This window comes from Telopea speciosissima, chromosome 9, assembly GCF_018873765.1.
Source record: "Telopea speciosissima isolate NSW1024214 ecotype Mountain lineage chromosome 9, Tspe_v1, whole genome shotgun sequence".
Classification (NCBI taxonomy): Eukaryota; Viridiplantae; Streptophyta; class Magnoliopsida; order Proteales; family Proteaceae; genus Telopea; species Telopea speciosissima.
The window spans coordinates 37,782,109-37,802,649 of NC_057924.1; the positions used below are offsets into that span (position 1 = coordinate 37,782,109).

The 20,541-nt window shown below is 42.0% G+C and overlaps 1 pseudogene; it reads left to right on the forward strand.

The window, feature by feature from the left end:
- The first annotated feature begins 264 nt into the window (after positions 1–264).
- Positions 265–20,300, forward strand: LOC122638868 (annotated as a pseudogene).
- Positions 20,301–20,541: the final 241 nt, after the last annotated feature.

Genomic DNA, 20,541 nt, shown 5'->3' on the forward strand with positions numbered 1-20,541 from the left:
CAGTCCAAGAGCTCATTTCTACAATTCTCCTTTCATTTTGAGAGCCCTAAACCCCCAAGGTTGTGCTCAAGAGTGTTCATAGGCCACTCGACCATCATTTCCAAGCATCTAATCGATTCCACCCCGCACATACGCGTGCCCTAGGTGAGTTTTACTGCATTTTCCTTTCTATTTGCATTTCTATTTTCTTTTTCTTCTTTCTCATTGTTTGGTTTCGGTTTATATGCCCTCAATCCATGTTCTTCTTCTTACTATGTTGCAACCATGTCTTCAAGTGACAGACATAGTACGACAAGGAAAGCAGTGACCCGTAAACGACTGCGGTCAGATCCATCACAGCCATCACCATCGGCTGTGCCACCACCATCTTCCGGAGATGATTCCTCATCCAAAGAACCCGAGTTTGATCGATACTGGTTCTCACGGTATGAGCATTCCTGTGATTGGGAGAGGTACTCTTCCAAGATTATAGTGAATGGTAGGGTGGTGCAAGTAGAAGATTTTCACCAATTTGGGCTTTTTGCAAATTTCAATGCCCTAGGTTAGGCACCGATGTTGTCCCCTACATGACCTTGTTACCCGAACCTGGTTCGGTATTTTTTATTGTAATCTTGTATCGACTTCTGGGGTATAAGGATTTGGTCTTGAGAGCAGAGTAAAAGGGGTAGACATGAAATTCACTCCAACCACTTTGGCAGAAATTTTGGGGGTGTCAGACACTGGTGATAGATGTTATTACAAGCCTAGGGTTGACATCTCTATATGTTTTCATTGGAGACTAGGAGGATGGTCTTCAAGGCTCTGACTGGGGTCAAAAGGACTCCAAAACCTGAGGGGGATTACAAATCGACCGCGAGGATCTTGAGTAGGTGCATCTCCTACAACATCTATTCCAAAGGTGGGAATCGAGGCAGCATTTCCATGCTACGGGTGTATATCACATATTGTTTGTTTAGGGCAGGCAAGGGATGTCCAATGATCAACCTTCCTTATCTTCTTATGCAGGTTATGCTGTATCATTCCCAGAACCCTACTGATGGGAACCTGCCATATGGGAGATTCCTTACCCAGGTATTCCTGCATTTTGGGGTTTCTCTTGGTGGTGAGTATGAGGGAGGTGATAGGTTGAAGCCTATCAACAAAACCTCCATCAAGCAGATGAAGATGTTAGGGGAGCCGGAGAGTGATTCGGAGTTCGAGGAGGAGATGGAGGAGGGACATGAGGTAGCTGAGGGGGTTAGAGCTAGTGAGCAGGAGGGTGACCCAGTGGATCCGGGCACATAGTTTGAGGATCTCCCTACCTATGAGCCTACAGGAGCTTCTAGTTCATAGGTGCCACCTCAGGCACCAAAGTCTTATGGTTGGGTAGACATGATGGCTCAGTTCTGAGGTCTACACACTCAGCTTGCCTAGATGTCATCGAGGATGGACCAGGGTTTCACTTCCCTGGAGGGGAGAGTAGGTTCTGTCGACCAGCGTCTAGATTTCTGGGACTCCTACTACCGGGTTGACTCATGAAAGGCTCGGCCTCCACAGAGTGATGATCCTCCACAGGAGTAACTTCTTCAGATCCGGTGTCTTACTTTAGGACTATGTCTTTTATTTTAGCCCTACTTCATGTATTTCTTTTTTTTTTTTTGTCGTGCTTTATGTAGTTCTTTATTTTCAGTCTCTTCCTTTTTTTTTCTACTGAGTTGTAACTGGAAGTAGTTACTTCCAATTGAAAATCAGATGTATCAACCTCAGCCAAATTTTAGAGTTTTATGAAATCTTATCTACTAGTGTTATATCTGCCCTCATGATTTATTATCTACATGTTATCTCATGTAAATTTTAAATTTCTATTTGTTTAGCTTCTCACTCTGATACCAAGCTCTCACACCCCAAATCATCCCCTAGGAGAATTAGGTAAGTGACCTGAATTGCACAATAGCTATCCGCCAAACGCCAAGGATCTAGAAACTGTTAACCCATTCATAAACACACACATCCACAATAATGAAAGATATAGATCACAGAGTGCTGCAGAAACTAATATTTACATTAAACATTAAAAACCAAAAATATATACATAGCCATCATTGTTCCAGTTCTCTCTCTCACATCAGCAGCAGTCCCAACTCTTTCCAACCAAGCTTTACAAAAGAATATAAACAGGGCAAGGCAACCCGAGCCCCAAAATAAAGCTATATAAAAAGGGGGATCCCTAACTACAATAAAAAAGAATCCCACAGTCAGAAGTAGAGTCAGCTGCCCACCCATCATGGGTCCCCATCAACTATCACAGAAAAGACTTGCACCAGAGGTATGAATCCGTCCGGGACCACACTAACACAGTCATAATAACCATGGCTCATCTCAGCAAGATGAGCCTCCCCGCCACTGAAACATCCACCTGCAGGATCATCTAACAAAAGCATATACAAGAGAGTGTGAGCTCCACCGAGCCAGTGAATGAAACATAACCATGCAAGCACAACCAAATAAGTCCTACATTAAATGCAATTCATTTTATTTATTAGCCACCCAACATCACAACTAAGGCAGGTAAAAGTGCTACTACAATCCCCAATACATGTTTCCCTAGTGCAGGCTTTTAACCCCTTCTCGCGATACACCCATTGAGTTGTTGGAGAGGACCAATCAGCTCCCGTATCAGTCACCAAGGTCAGCCCGACCAGCCCTCTGGTATTAATCTGTGAGGCACCCATCATTATTTCAATATAACATATTCCTTTTACTAGCTTTCAGCCACATAATCACCTTTTCGGTGTAAAACATTTATATTTCTTTTTCTCATTCATATAGGTACTCTCACAGACTTCCAACACCTAAACCCTTGTTGGCAAGGGTTCGTAGCACTGGTGATGATACTCTAGCCCAATGCATTCTATATGGCATAGTATGAGTCGGGTGGTGTCAACCACATCCCATTCTACGGGCTAGCACGGGCCTCATTTCCAAGCCGACTACGACATCTAATCTAGCAGTTCACATACAAGCATCATTGTTCATTCTCATTATCCATCAGTCAAGTATTCAGTATTTAATAGAATATTAAGCAACTGAAATAAATGAAAAGAGTGAATAGGATTATTGTAATTGTCATGACTCGTTAGTCATGTTACATTTACACACACGATGTAATTTCACTCACCTTATTCTAGTCCCACTTGCTCAGTAGTCAACTCGGTCCCGGCCGGTATCTGACACTGCACCTCAAGCTTGGGGTCAAAACCTAGTTAACCGGATCATTAAAGTGTGTCAAACAAAGTTTAAGATTATATTAGTGTCCTAGATTTGGTCTAGGTTTAATTGGACTCGACTCTACATATATGGGTATTACTTAGAATTCTCTGGATCTTGTACTGGGCTTCGGGTCCATCTCCCAGTGCATCATCCAGAGATGCATGATTCATCTATCCTAGTGGTTTCATACCATGGTCTGCCTATGCATGGCCCTACCAACCTCATAAACCAGTGCAAGGGTTCATAGCCCAAGTGAGACTAGGTTTGTGTGTGGTTTCCTGGCTCTGTACGTGGGGCCCACTTGAGCACCCAAGGTATAGATGATAGCAAGGACCAATGGGAAGGGTATTTCAGTCATTTGCATCCTCCCCATGCTGTTCTAGACCTGTTGGTGAAGGTCCAAAAAGCAGAATTTACATCTGAGCCCAAATAGCAACTCTGGGCGTTTCACTAGACGTTTGGGTCAATCGCCCAATGCATCGCCCAAAGCCTGTTTAACACGAGTTTCAGCTCAGATTCTTGAATTTTGCTATAGGCCTAGCCATGATTTCGATCAGGGAAGATACTACGATGATCATGGACCTAAAATAGAGCTAAATGGATTGGTCCTAATGGATTTAAGGTCAGGTTACCCATTTGGAAGTTGGGGTGAGCTCTGACAGCACAGAGAATGGCTGTCATCGCTGAGCTCAGGCTTTGGATCTAGCTTTGGCTGCATGCAAGGCATGAATTACATGTATTTACTCAAAACAAGACTGGTCTTATGCTATGGCATGAAAAAATCCCTTTGCATGCAGGGATCCATGCCCACACAGCATGATCTGGGTAGAAGTCTGTAGTGCAGCTCATCTCAGAGACTGACTTTGATCTCTACTACAGTAGCAGCATCAGATCAACTCATTAGATGGTTAGATCTTGCAGGCAATGCTCATGCATGCAAGATCCAGAGCTTTCCTAGGCATTCAGGTGGTGCTCTGAGCACTACTGGTCAGAGACGCACCAGTTTGGCATGAGAACTGGAAACTAACATAAATGGACAGTAGTGTTTAGGGACTATAGTCATACCTCTAAACTTATAAGGATGATCACACCAAGTCCAAATCCATCTCTTGATCCCTTCTCCTTCTCTTTCTTTCTCTTCTTCTTCCTTCTCGTTCTCTTTCTTTCTTTCTATTTCAGTAGAGGCAGCAAAACGAATAGGAGGGCTGGCCCCTCCTATTTATAGTTCTAAACCACTTAAGGCCTGTTTGGCCATGGATCCCTCCTTCCAAGAATGCATTTTTAGGTGCATTCTAGGCCATTCCAACTGCACTGGTGGGGTCCACTTGGTTCCAGAGGTGGATAATGATTTCTAAAATTCCCATCTACCTCTAGGGGGTGTTCACAGGCGGTATGCATGGTTCCCAAGTGTCTGGAGTCCAAAATACTAGTTTTAGACACTCTGGGCGTCTCACTGGGCGTTTGGGTCAATCGCCCAATGCATCGCCCAGAGAATGGAATTCTGCTGTAATTGCCTTGGGCTTGCACAAGGGTTAAGCCTAACACTTGAGTACTCCACCAATATCCCATCCAAGACCAAATACACATCTAAATAAGTATGGCCCCCATGTATTTGGGTAGGAGAGAGATTACCTAGAGTTGGAGCTATACATCAGGTTGTGGACAGAGAAGTTGCATGGGTCTGCAATCCATCTTCTCAGAGGTATACTGGATGACATCCTTGGAGGTTCTGCACTAAATTTAACCACAGGGGTGATACTCCACAGTGTGTTTGGGTGATTGGTCAGGTTTAACATAAATTCTATTCTCAACAGGGTATCAGAGTGTTTTAAGCTCCACCGAGCTCTCTTTTTTTTTTCTTTTTCTTCTTTTACTTCTTCTTCTTCACCATGGGTGACGATCACACCACAGCTTCATCCAATTTTGCTTTTGATTGTATCAATATCGCGGCTGCCGTATCTCCTTTTATTTAAATAATGTTCTTTGTACAACAATTAGTTGTGATAATAATGTTTTCTTTGAATTTCATCCCTCTCATTTTCTTGTGAAGGACCAGGTAACCAAGTCAACTCTTCTCTCCAGTCCGAGTAAACGGGGTCTCTACGAACTCTACCCTCCCACATACTCCATCTGCTCATCATGTTGTCTGCACTTCTCTTGATGTTTGGCATTGTCGCCTATGTCCCTCCCTCGTATCTTTTAATTTTTCTTAATTAATAAAATCACAAGGGCCAGCCCGGGTCCTAGATAATTTTCAGGATTAAAAAAAAAATGTTTAATTCATCATATGCTGAAAATAAATAGCCTTCCCTATTTTTCTTCCCATCTTAGTTCTCTTTGAAAAACTTGTCATTTGGGTAAGGCAAGCTGTCTCTCTTTACCTAAGACACACAATAGGAGTTTATTTCCTTTAGATCTTATACATAGTGATGTTTGGGGCCCTTCACCAACCTCTTCTATTGATGGGCATCGTTACTATGTAATCTATGTTGATGACAATACTAAATACATATTACCATGTTTACTCAATTTCAATCATAGTGATGTTTGACACACTTGTGGAACGCCTTTTTGGTCGTAAAATAAAATCAGTTCAAATTGACCAGGGGGTGAGCTTCAATCCCTCCCAGCTTATTTTTCTCACCTTGGTATTTTCTATTGTCTTTTCGCCCCTCATCCCCATGAGCAGCAAGGCACTGTTGAGCGTCATCATCGCCACATTATTGAGACTAGTCTGTCTCTCCTTGCTCATGGGTCTATGCCTTGAACTTATTGGCACTTTGCTTTGAAACAGCTGTCTACTTGATCAACTGTATGCCTTCTTCTGTCTCTCTTGGTGTTTCTCCTTTCCAATTAGTTTTTCACAAATTGCGTGATTACAAATTTCTTAAAGTTTTTAGGTGTTTATGTTTTCCTTATTTGTGTCCTTATAATCAGGATAAAATGGATTTTCTCTCATCGTCGTGTGTGTTCTTAGGCTAGAGTCCGTCTCATTTGGGCTATCATTGTCTTAATCTTTCCACCAATAAATTGCTTATTTCTCATCATGTTCACTTTGATAGCATTCCTTCCCTTTTTCTGTGACAAATTTAGGACCACCACTACCCCTTCCCTCATCATCTTCCCCTCCATGGGGCCCTGCCTCTCTCCAAGTGAGTGCTCCGATCTTGAACCTGCCTGCTAGTTTGCCCTTACTAGGTTCTTTAAAATCCCCAATACAAGGATCTCCATTTACACGCATAGCTTCCCCACCCCCTGTGCCCATCCCTACCTCCCCTACCCCTCCCAATGTGCCTACCGTGGTTTCCCCTACGTCTGCCCCTCCCTCTCCTATACCCAAATGCGTCCTCTCCATGAACTCTATCAATCGAGCCCTACCTTACCATTGGTTGTCGTGCCATAAGCACCTCTCCCTACCCGAACCTCTACCCATCCTATTACAGCTCCGGACCCGTAACCCTCCACCCAATACCCTCCATTTATTTGCAATTATTACTGAACTGACATATTTTTCATAGGAAAATAAGGTACCAGAATAGCGCACGACTACAGCTAATGAGTTTAATGCATTGGTTCCCTAAACCCCTTATATGAATTTAATTGGCTACAAATGGGTTTACCACATCAAGAGGAAGGCTGATGGTTCTCTTCAACGTTATAAGGCCCGGTTAGTGGCGAAGAGGTTTCACCAATAGTATGGCATTGATTATAGTGACACATTCAGCCCTATAATTAAGTCCACGACAATTCGATGTGTGTTCTCTATTGCAGTATCCCAAGGTTGGCTCGTTCGCCAACTGGATGTCCACAATGCGTTCCTTCATGGGTCGTTGCATGAAGAGGTATATATGTCTCAACCACAGGGCTTTATTGATTCCTCTTTTCCTTAGCATGTCTGTAAATTACACAGGTCACTCTATAGTATCAAGTAGGCATCTCGTGCTTGGTTCCATCGATTTTTAGAATTCCTGCTCAGTCTTGGCTTTTGTGGTTCTCAAACAGATACTTCCCTTTTTATTCAGCAAATGTATGTACATGTCTGCTATATTTCAATTTGTGTTAATTATATTTTGGTCACTGGTAGTGCCTCTAGTGTGGTGACCTCTCTTCTGCATCAGCTATCTGGTGAATTTTTTATCAAGAACCTTGGTGATCTACATTTCTTTCTTGGTACTGAGGCTCTTAACCTAAAGGTCTCTTACTTTCACAGTGTCGCTATATTTCTGATCTTCTACACTGCGCTGGCATGACAGACTACAAATCGGTCAAGACTCCCATGTCCACCACTTTCGAAAGTTGGGACTCAAGGGGTGACAATATGTTACCCTCTCTCGTCCTGATGTTACCTTTGCTATTAATCGTGCCTGGCTATTTATGCATCCCCCTACTGAAGATAACTGGCAGCTTGTTAAATGGATTCTTCGCTATTTGAAAAGCACTCGCACACATTGACTCTTAATTGAATGATCTCCCTCTCGCAACTTACAGGCGTTTACCAATGTTGATTGGGCTGGTGATGGTATTAATCGAAAATCAACTAGTGAGTTTGCGGTTTTTCTCAGTCCAAACTTGATTTCTTGGATTTCCCATAAACAGCGGACCGTTGCCCATTCTTCTACAGAGGCTGAATACAAAGCCTTGGTTGATGCCTTGGCTGAATTAATCTGGCTGGAATCTTTACTTTGTGAGCTTGGATATCCTCTTAATGGCCCCCCAATCCTCTTAATTCCCTTTTTATTCAGCAAATGTGTGCACATGTCTACTATATTTCAATTTATGTTAATGAGATTTTTATCATTGGTAGTGAATCTAGTGTGGTGACCTCTCTTCTGCACCAGCTATCTGGTGAATTTTTTATCAAGGACCTTGGTGATCTACATTTCTTTCTTGGTATTGAGGCTGTTACTTAACCTAATGATCTCTTACTTTCACTGTCTCACTATATTTCTGATCTTCTACATTGCGCTTGCATGACAGACTACAAATCGGTCAAGACTCCCATGTCCACCACTTTCAAAAGTTGGGACTCAAGGGGTGACAATATGTTACCCTCACTCGTCCTAATGTTGCCTTTGTTTTTAATCGTGCCTAGCTATTTATGCATGCCCCTACTGAAGATAACTAGCAGCTTGTTAAATGGATTCTTCACTATTTGGAAAGCACTCGCACACATGGACTCTGAATTGAGTGATCTCCCTCTCACAACCTACAGGAGTTTACCGATGCTGATTGGGCTGGTGATGGTATTGATCGGAAATCAACTAGGGGGTTTACGGTTTTTCTTGGTCCAAAATTGATTTCTTGGATTTCCCATAAATAGCGGACCATTGCCCGTTCTTCTACAGAGGCTGAATGCAAGTCCTTGGCTGATGCCTCAGCTGAATTAATTTGACTGTAATCTTTACTTTGTGAGCTTGGATATCCTCTTAATGGCCCCCCAATCTTATGGTGTAACAATATTGGGGCCACATATCTCTCTGCCAATCCAGTGTTTCATGTCTCTATGAAGCATGTGGAGGTGGAGTTTCATTTTGTTTATGATTGAGTGGCCAAGAAACAGCTACAAGTTCAATTCATTTCAACTAATGATCAAATTGCAGACACTCTCACCAAGCCACTGGCCACCACATAGTTTACTTTCTTGTGGGACAAGTTGAAGATTCGGTTGTTCCATTCTCCACCTTGAGGAGGTGTATTGAGCGGACACGCACTGTCTTCCCTTTCTTGCACCCTCCATATAATAACATGTGATATTCAATATCTTCACAAATGTGATACGGATTTGGTTTAAATATGGAAACTCTTATATTGAGTCCTCCCACATTAGAAATTCAATTTTTTATGTAACTCCAAATATTGTATTTCCTAGTTGAAAAGAACTAGGATTCTCTCCATTGCAATTTTATATATTCTCACATTGAGAACCTTATTGTAAGGCTAAAATTCTATTCTCAACAGTAACTACCATGGATGAATATTTTTTGGGGAAGAGAATGCTACTCGGGGGCATACGATACGCTGCCCCTGTGCCCAGAGACAGGGGTGAAATGATCGCCGCGTCCCCGGAAAATTCTGCCTTTCCATCGGGGCATGATGGTCATTTCACCCACCCCTATGTCTATGCGTAGGGGCAGTGCACCTCACGCACCCAAGTAGCATTCTTTCTCCAATAATTTTTATAATTTTTTTTTGAGGAAATGGGCCTAAGTCATAAAAAGTTTAGCATTTTGTTTTTTTTGGTAGAAGTAACACCTTATTGAGATTAACGTGTACACATGGATGGAAAAGAACGTAAGTCCACAATCCATGGATCAAAATTTAGCATGAAGTTAGGCTATTTTTTAAAAGATGGCCCAAACCCCATATATAGTTTTAGTGGTAGTGAAGAGATTCCCCTTCACACATCTTCTTTCCCAAATCAACTCAAAACTGTGACACAGTGGAGATGGGATTCTTCTTCTTCTTTGACCTCCGATAGTTTTTGTTTTTTTTTGTTTTTTTTTTCGTGTCTTCTGGTGCTGCCATCTGCAAGACGCCAACAATATAGACATCCTTAGACCTTTTGGGTCCTGAAATAGAATATCAATCTATGCTCCAGGAATCAACTTTGGGAGAGGCTGCAATTTGTTATAATCCAAGTCACTTAACCCAATAATTTTATTACAACACAAGGCAATCAATCCATTCCTGACCTCTTGATAGAAATAACATTTTAGAAAGTCTATTAGAGAACATCCATAAGTGATGAGGCATAGAGAAAATACTTCAACTGGGCAACATTCTCTCGATGTGGTTGTTGGCCAAACAACGGTCCAGGGATCAAACCATGGTTCCCTAGGGAGACCAAGATATTTATCCTTAGGGTTTTGCACGCCCTGGGTTAGCCCATGGTGTCCCATGGGTGCCCCATTTTAATTTTTAGGGCTTCCCATGGTCGCCCATGGGAACCCTGGTGCATCCCTGTTAGGGTTTCTCCTTCCCTCATGTGTCCCATAAAATTTATTATCACAGTAGGGTTGAAGAAACTCATCCCTAGTCCATCACATGACAAGGGGGATCCATCCCTAACTCGAATACGCAGTGGAAAAGGTCGATTTGAGTTTCTTTCGCATCCCATAAATATTAATAATCAATGAATAGAAGGAATTAATAAAGAACTGCTAACCTGGTGAGCCTCAAGTGTTGCTCCTCCAATAGACAGCGGTTCTTCCTCCAACGAGCACTCTAAGCAAACAAATCTGAACCTCCAATGGTGCTACCAAGGTTCTACAAGCTAGTCCCAGATGCCCTCAAACTCCTCAGCACAGATCTAGGGTTTCACAAATCCTAACTCTCAAACACAGGTGAGAGAAGCAAGAAGAAGAAGAGAGATCACAAGAGGGAGACAGAGAAACCAAAAACGTAGGAGAGAGAGTGTCTGCTTCAAAAACGTGGAGAGCCATCTTCTGCATTTTTTGGTCCCCTATTTATAATAATAGGGTTTAATTAAATCCTAGATAGATTTAATAGAGCCCTAGTGAGAGTCTGACTCTCTCTCTCTTAGTTTGGCAGTTCTGTTTAAACTCAAAGTGCTACACAGGTGAAGAAGTAGAATCTAATAGGGAAAGTATTAATTAGATTCTTATTTAATTATTAATGGATAATTACGATTAGCACCAAATCCATTAATTAAATAAAGAGCCAATTAAATTAGCAAATTTCAAATAACTCCCTATATGATAACAATTTATCATATACAACCCCCCCCACTAATCAACACCATCATTATGGAATCTAGGGCATGTACACATGTACTGCCAAACCCCAATCCATAGTACATGTGCATATAAGAGCGTATGTGCATCCGATCGGGTCCCGTAAAACTCAATAAAACACTTTTTTGAAATAACTATAAATAATGTATCATTTTATATAAAATAAATTTTGCAAAACCATTTCCAAAATGGTACTGGATCGAGATTCTGATCTGACCATGCACAGACAGTCTCTATCTTGGTGTTCCCTAATCGGGTAGTGGTGACCGTGTTGGATAACTCCTTCACTCACAAAGTGTTCACGCATTCCCAGAACATTGGCTTTGACTCGCTTGAGTCTTAGTCATTGATGAACCAAAGAATGCGATCACACTTTGCAGTGACAGGGTTCCCTCAGGTACAGGGTGTCAGTGACACATGTCTATCCCTTCCTACATCTGGCAGTAATACATGAGGGAATCTACAAAGTAGATTCTTCTCCAATGCACACATCAAATATGTGAGCACTCGCATTCGTACCCTGACATCACATGTCTAGGCATACCCAATGCGACGACCATATGATAAGGGTGCCCAGCCCAAACCCTAGTCGTGACTACCATTTTAAGTATAACTTATGGACACATAATGCTCAAAAAGTTTATATCACATGTGAAAATATTAAACTAAAATGTATAAATGTTCAATACAAAGGTGAACCGGGTTGAACCGGACCGAATCGGGTTTGATGGACACACACTTGTCCAATAATCTCCCTCTTGTACATCAAAGCCAATTCCCCATACATTTTAAACCCATGCCCTCCATGTATTTCTCAAACACCCCAAGTGACAAACCCTTTGTTATGGCATCAGACACATTTTCAGCTGTGTCCACTTTGGAGATACTCACGTCACCTTGTTGGATAATCTCTCTGATGAGGTGATACTACCGCTGCACATGCTTGTTCCTCTGATGAGCCCTAGGCTCCTTAGCTTGTGCAATGGCCCCTCTGTTGTCTCATAACAGGGGAATAAGGCCCTTGACAAGATCAGGGACTACCTCCAAATCTAATAGGAATTTTCTCAGCCAAAAACCTTCTTTTGCTGCATCACAAGCTATAAGGTATTCTGCTTCGGTAGTAGAATCGACTGTAGACTTTTGTTTCGCACTCCGCCATACAATGGCACCTCCACCCATTAGATATACCATCCCGGACGTGGATTTTCTATCAACCTTGTTAGTTTGAAAATCTGAATCTGTGTATCCCAATACTGACAACTGATCAGATCCAAAAACCAAGAAATATTCCTTATTCCTTCTTAGGTACTTGAGGATATTCTTGACAGCACTCCAATGCTCGCGTCCAGGATTAGATTAATAACGACTTACCATACCTACTGCATAGTAAATATCCGGCCTCGTACAGAATATAGCGTACATAAGACTCCCTACTGCTGAGGCATAGGGAATCCTCTTCATCTCTTCAATGTCTGTTTGAGACTGAGGACATTGAGATCTGGAAAGACTGACTCCATGTCTGAAGGGAACACTTCCCCTCTTGGAGTTCTCCATACTAAATCTAGTTAGGACTTTATCTATATAGGTAGCCTGTGACAAGCCTAGCATCCTTTTCTGGCGATCTCTTACGAGTTTGATCCCAAGGATATAGCTAGCTTCACCAAGGTCTTCCATCGAAAACGTTATGGATAACCACCATTTTACTGATGAAAGGAATCCTACATCGTTATCAATCAGCAATATGTCATCTACGTATAAAACAAGGAAACATACTGCCCTCCCACTGATCTTCTTGTAAACGCATGGTTCATCCATGTTTTGATCAAAACCAAACGATTTGATTGATTGATCAAACCTGATGTTCCAGCTCCTGGAAGCCTGGTTCAACCCATAAATGGACCTCTGCAATTTGCACATCTTTCTTTCTTCCTCCAAGGAAGAGAACCCCTCTGGCTGTTCCATGTAGATTTTCTCTTGAAGGAACCCATTTAGAAATGCAGTCTGCACATCCATCTGTCAGATCTCATAATCAAAGTGTGTTGCGATAGCCAATAAAATCCTGATGGATTTCATCATCGCTACTGGTAAAAAAGTTTCCTCATAGTCTATACCCTCTTTCTGGGTATAGCCCTTTGCTACCAGTCTCGCTTTGAATCTTTTGACCTTTCCATCTGCGCCCTTCTTCCTCTTGAAGATCCATTTGCATCCAATTGGCTTGACGCCAAGTGGTGGATCGACTAGAGTCCAGACCTTGTTGGAATGCATCGAATCAATTTCAGAGCGCATTGCCTCCAGCCACCTAGTGGCATCAACATCCTTTAGAGCCTCAAAGTATGTCATTGGATCATCATCCGATTCAACCGATACCATGTGGAACACTTCCACAGTTTCCTCTTCGGTTAGAAGAGTTAGCCTAGTGGGTGATCTAATAGTCCTCCCACTGCGTCGAGGTTCCTCAGGTGTTGGTATTTCAACGGGTATGTCAGTTGGTCTCACTTCTGGAAGTGACGTTTCTGAGCCATCTAATAACTCTTTTATGACTACTAGTTCGGACGTCTAGGTCATCATTTCTTCCTCCAAAAATGTGACATGTTTACTTAGAATGACCTTTTGGTCAACTAGGTCATAGAAATAATAGCCTATTGTGCCTTTGGGGTAGCCTAAGAAATAGCATCTCGAAGTCCTGAATTCCAACTTATCTGCCTGTTGCTTTCGCACATGTGTTATGCAACCCCATACCCTAAGGTGTTGAATACTGGGCTTTCACCCCTTTCACAACTCAAAGGGTGTCTTGGCTACAGACTTAGATGGAACCCTATTCAAGATATATATCGCCGTCTCTAAAGCGTACCCCCAAAAAGAAAGAGGCAGCTCACTAAAAGTGAGCATCGTCCTGACCATATCCAATAGGGTCCGATTGCGTCGTTCGGATACACCATTTTGTTGTGGTGTGTCTGGATTAGTTAACTGACTAACTATCCCTTGGGATATGAGATGTTCTTTAAACTCATCCGATAGATACTCCCCTCCATGATCTGATCGTAAGGATTTGATGCATTTATCGAGCTGTCTTTCGACCTCAGCTTGGAATTCTTTGAATTTATCAAAGGCTTCCAATTTCCTATGCATCAAGTATATATAACCATATCTAGAGTAATCATCGGTGAACATGATAAAGTACTCATACCCATATCTTGCTTGTATGTTTATTGGTCCACACATGTCAGTGTGTATCAACTCCAACAGATCTATGGCTCTAGCACCTTTATTGCTAAAGGGTTTCTTGGTCATTTTACCCTGAAGGCATGACTCACAGGTGGGGAATGGTTCCACCCTCAGACTCTCTAAGGGCCCATCCCTCACCAATCTACTGATTCGGTCCACATTTATGTGACCCAATCTTAGATGCCACAGATATATTGAGTTCACTGGAACTGCTTTCCGTTTCAAATCAATATTTGAAACAACATTCGTTCTAATAGGGCAATCTAGAAAATACAAACCACTTTGCATATATCCGGATGCCACAACGGAATTATTAAAACGAATAATCAATTTAGAATTAAAGGAAAAACTATATCCGTCCAAAACAAGTTTTGAAACTGAAATTATCTTCCTCTTGAAAAAGGGTACATAATAGCAATCCTTTAAAACTAAACTTGCAGAACTAAAATTTAAAATAAAAGTTCCCACAGCCAACGCCATGGTCTCAGCTCCAGTGCCCATCCGAAGACGCACTTCATTTCTTTCCAGGTTCCTTGTCTCCTTGAACCCTTGCAAATCATTGCAAATGGGAACAGTGGATCCACTATCCACCAACTAAGAATTGGTCGGTTCAAAAGATAAATTAGACTTATAAAGAACGTGAACATCACATGTGCCTTCTTTAGCAGCCTCTGTTTTATCAGGCTTCTTGTCTTTCAAAGTTGCCAGGTAAGCACGACAGTTTCTTTTTCAGTGACCCTCCTTCTTTCAATAGAAGCACTTGCCTTTGCCTTTATTGCCAGACTTCCCACCCTTGGCTTTCAGGGTCTTGCCCTTACTTCCCTTTTTCTTCTTCTTCCCATTTGAAGAAGGTTTTGCTTTAGTTGCATTGACCTCAGCCTTGTCCTTTTTCAAGGACGCTTCAGCCTCTACCAGTGCATTAGCAAGCTCGGTGAGCTCCATCTCCTTCTCGGACATCTTGTAGGACATCCTAAAGGGTGCGTATGCAGAAGTGAGTGACGCTAAGATCACATCAGTCTTGTGTCGCAGGCTGAAATCAGTCCCCATGGATTCTAATTTTTCAAACAGATTGATCATTTTCATTACATGATCCATCACTGGAGTCCCCTGGGACATCTTGGAGTTATGGATTTGACTCACCGCATCAGAATGTGCGTGTGTCAACTGCCTGTTGAACAATTCAGCAAGCTTATCCATTTTACCCCCAGCAGTGCGTATATCCTTGACTGAGTCTACAACTGACTTTTCCAATGATCCTAGGATATAGAGTGATGCCTTGGAATCCCTCATGAGGAACTCTTGCATCTCTTCATTTTCCTCAAAATCGTTCGGGTCGGGTTGAGGAGGAACTTGTTCATCTAGAACTGTGTACAGTCTTTCTGCAGTCAGGAGCAACTTAATGCTCCAGTACCAATCGACATAGTTTGTACCATTAAGTTTGTATTCGCTAATGAGTGTTAACAGGTTGAAATTAATGTCAGCCATCGTATATTAATCTACACATGCACAAGTAAATAACCACATGCTAATTAATGACCATTGAAAATAATAAATTGAGCACACACACATCAATGGTCTTTCATGATTTGGGTTTCCCTCATAACCCAAAAGATGAATTGGATACCTACAACCCTTGCATGCATAACTTACCCTGTCGGGAGTCATTATACACACCATAGTAGTGTGGACTAAGCTGTCCGCCTCATGGGCTTCCAATATTTTTGGCCACCTGGGTATCATGTCCAGATCCTGTCGGCTGACATACACCCAAGTCATGTACTTATCTATTGCATTAGTTAGAATCATGGAATCATGAAAGATGGCCCACTGTCGCAGTGCTCTCTCACTATCCATACCCTAACGTATCTAGATAGAGGTAAATATAGATAAATGTGTGACAGAGGTCCTGGCAATGTCCTGTCGGCTTATACGGGGTCATGTCACACACTTTCTACATTTGTCTTCAATAGGAGACCATTGACATGTCTACCGATTAAGACTAGTCCATATCATACATGTATTGTGAATAAAGAGGGATTAATTAACTCTCACATACATGGATAGATTTAAACAACATAATTAATCAACATTAATTAAAAGTGATTATGGGATGGCGGCATTTTTATCAGAAGCAATTAAAGAACCCTCCCAATAAAAATAAAACTAATAACTTCAGGTGCATTTATCATGCCATGGATGCCACGCCTCAATCATCTCCTCCGCCCGATTACATCTTCAAAGTAGGTGACTTGCATCTCCATAAGCTTTGAGCACCACATGTGGATCACCATCAACGTGCCCTGGGAGTCCTAACTCCTCTAAAATTACAATGGAAACCTAGAAAAAATTCTATACACTTTCTTTTCCATAATAATAAAGAAACCCCGCATGGAGAAACCAACCCACCATTTGGGCTGCCCATGGGGTGGAGTACATTTGTTTATAAAAAATATAGGGGGAGAGAGAGAAAGAGAGAAGCATCACATCCACCCATAGCCCCATGTATCACATACATAAACAATCCATCCATTTATTAGAATGTCATTCCCATAATCATATCATAATATAATTCCATGCATGGGCATTAAAGCAAGTAAACCAAAAATTAAACATGGATTCCTTCAATTATTGAACCACCACATCGCATGTGATAACATGTATCCAAGCCCATAAAATTAAAATCACATTTTAATTGCAAGTGGGTAAAGAGGGAATTTCTTCACCCATCATCATCCTCCAAAAAATAAAACAAAATAATAAAATTCAGTTTTGAAAAAAAATGTTTTTTTATTTTTTTATTTTTTTATTTTATTGTTAAACTGGAGGGAAAACAAGGGGGTGCATGCAGCCCACATGCGCAGGCTGCAGGCACTCCCTACGCAGCCCATAGGCACAAGGCCCACGGACAGCAGAAATATCTGCAATTCTACATAGTCTTCTTTATACAAAAATTCTTTACAGTGCTATAAAGCAGAATGAGCTATCTTGGTAACCAAATTAGGGATGTAAACCGCTTGGATTCGGCTTGGATAGTGCTATATCCGCATTTACATCCGATTAGCTTTCAGACGGATTCGGATAGTGCTAGACGAATATGGACACGGATACAGATTGGATATTTTATCCGTTTACAAGTAAATATAGCTTTTCGGATAGCTATAGCCTATCCGTATCCGCATCCGTTTAGCTTTTAGATGGATTCGGATAGTGCTAAACGGATACGGAAACCGATTTCGGCTATTCATTTACACCCCTACACCAAATAGGTTATAGAAACATCATCAGGAACCAAAAAAGAAATTCCCTCTAACAGATCATGCAGTAATCCTCAGAAACGGAGATATAAGAGACCACGACCATGCTTTCTGAGCTGCAACAGGAAAAAAAACTTGGAATCGCCTTGTTAGTGCACCAAAGCTCTTTCACCCTGAGGCCCAACTTAGATGCCTGTTCAAGAACTCTTGCTATAGTGCATACCTCTGGTTCTAAGAAATGATATGTGGTTAGACATCCTGCATCTACCAAAATGAGTTTCCCTTGTAACAAAATGCAAAAAGCCCAACCAGAAGAGTCTATACCTGGCTTAAAAATTCCTGTGCAGATCAAGATAGGAAAATTAAAATTGATAGAGAAAAATATTAACAACAATAGATGCATCCATAGTAGACAAATTAAATTCATCACATATGGATTTTTGGGTAGGGGAGGGATGAATGTTTGAGTTACTCAGCCATTGATTAGTAATAATGAAGACTAAGAAAAACCATCTTAAGGATAGTTTGTCAAGATGATTGTGAAAAAAGGTATAAACACATAACTGTTCCATTGATGGATGGGAGAGAAACTCTGTACTCAAACCCAAAGGACTATTAGCCTAGATATGCAACCTCTAATTGGGAGGGAGCAGCTGAAGCAAATAAAGCTAATCGGACAAGAGTCCCTTTATCGGTTCAATCAATAGTGAGGCAAAGAGGTCATTTTACAAGGGGAGGAGAGAGATAGAGTGGGTGCTAGCGTAGGCTATGCCCCCAGCCACGAAAACGTTCTCCCTCTTAAGGGGGAGAGAGAATGTTGTTTGGTCGTGTGGCCCCTGCTCTAGGGAGCATATGCCCAGGTATCCAACATGGGGGCTAGGGTGGTCATTTCGCCAAACCTTGTGTCTAAGCGCGTAGGGGCACACGACCAAGGAAAATTCTTTTTCCCTCATTATTATTATGGGAGAGGGGTCCTTAAAATTTAGCGCAAAAGCATCAATAGGGGTGAGATTTCTTCCTTTCATGGGGATGAGGCGGTCATTTCATGCCCCTCTGTGGTTGGGTCCAAGGGTCATGGTATCGTACGTTCAAGGTTCTTTTTCCATATTATTATTATTATTATTATTGCAAGAGATCGTTGCTTGATCATGTAGCCTCTACACCAATGCAGGAGTCAATGAGAGTGCACGTAGGGGCATCAATACCAATGGGATTTTTTATTTCAGGAGGGGTTGGGTGGTAATTTTATGTGCTCCTATGTCTAGGTATAGGAGCCACATGACCAAGATTATTATTATTATTACTATTATCATTTTTATTAACGAAAAATAATGCTAACCAATTGTGTGGTTCTTGCTTCTAAACACAGGAGTTTTCGGAAAGACCGTTCATGAGCCAGCAACAAAATTGAAAATTCTATTCAAATCAATCCTTTGTGGACATTCTCATCGGCCCCCGTGCTGGTGCACGGGCTACATGACCGATTAGCATTCTTTTACCGTTATTATTATTATTATTATTGTTGTTGTTGTTATTTTTGGAGAGGGTTCTCTGAGCAAGCAGCATAGAGAAGTGCACCAATGAGGTGTCGTAAATGGTGGGCAGCAAGGTTATTTCATGTGAGGAGAGAGACAGACGCAAAGGTGCTACAAGCCTACCATACGGTCCATACTCTATACCCGACTCCAGTAGCGACCATTTCCCTTTTTTTTTTTGGGAAAATTACACTGCTACTCCCTAAGGTTTGTATTAAATACAGAGCGACCCCATGTGTTTCTAAATTATACAGCTACACCCCCTAAGTTTAGGTTAGTTATTGCAGTCAACCCCACTCCGTTATAATATTCCCGTTAGGTGTTACGGAATTGATAATTTATATTTTAAAATGACTAATATGCCCTAATGGGGTGTGAGCTTACTATTTTGCCCATAGGGCATTCTAACTTCACACCCCTTTTCACCCCCTTCCCCTGTTAGGGTTTGAAATATGAAGGATCTGATTTCGCTCTTCTTGAATCGTTTCGAAGGCATATACTAGACGAATCAGAGTCATCGGTGAGTTGCTTGAAGAATCAACCACCGAGGAACTCCGGTGATACTCCGGTGTATTACAGGAGTTCAAGTTTTGGCAGTCTCTTCCCTTGCTTAACAGATAACTGGGGAGATCTGCCATTGAAGGTCGATGATTCGGAAGATATGGTGGTCTATAGAGTCCTCCATGACGCCGTCTGTGTTGGATGGATTCCGTCACTCTCTGAAGAGTCATCAAATAGTATAGCAGCAACAGCATCAGTAGCCCGATCAGTGATTTAACAATGGTTAACATTAAACCAGAGCCAAAAGAGACGACGATGGCTGTGACTTCTGCATCGCCGGAGGATTCAACTTCAGTGACGACGGCTCCAGCTGCGGCTCCATCGAAGGGGAAGCATTATAGAGATGTACGACAAAGTCCGTGGGGGAAATTTGCGATAGAGATCAGAGATCCGGCGAAGAATGGAGCATGAGTTGTCTTGGGACGTTTGAGACGACTGAAGATGCTGCGATGGCTTACGATCGAGCTGCTTACAGGTTGCGTGGCTCACGAGCTCTGTTAAATTTTCTGCTTCTGCTTAGTTCAGTTGATTCCGTTCAGGTTTCTGTAACCTCGAAGAATGTTCCTTTGAATCCTTCGTCTTCATCATCGTCGACATTGGGTTTAGATAATGGGTCTCCTAAGAGGAGGAAAAGAAGCGTCATTGCTTCATCTGCGATGGCAGCTCAATTAGGGAGTAGACCACCGGTGCTGCAGGTTGGGAATCAGGTGGGCCCCACTTAGGTTCTAGAGAAGAGAGAGAGGAAGAGAGCTGGGATTGGGGATTTAGAATAAGGAGAAGAAGATAACATCTTTCGGGCTGTCCATATGAGACAGAAGTCTGTAATTGGTGTAAAGATGTGTAGTTTGTAAGGTGATTGTGGCAGAATATTTGTACCTTGTAAGTGATCTCAGTAGCACAAGGCACAAGAGATCTCCGATCGGTTGGTCCTAGCATAAACTTGGTGTTATTGTACTGTCTCTG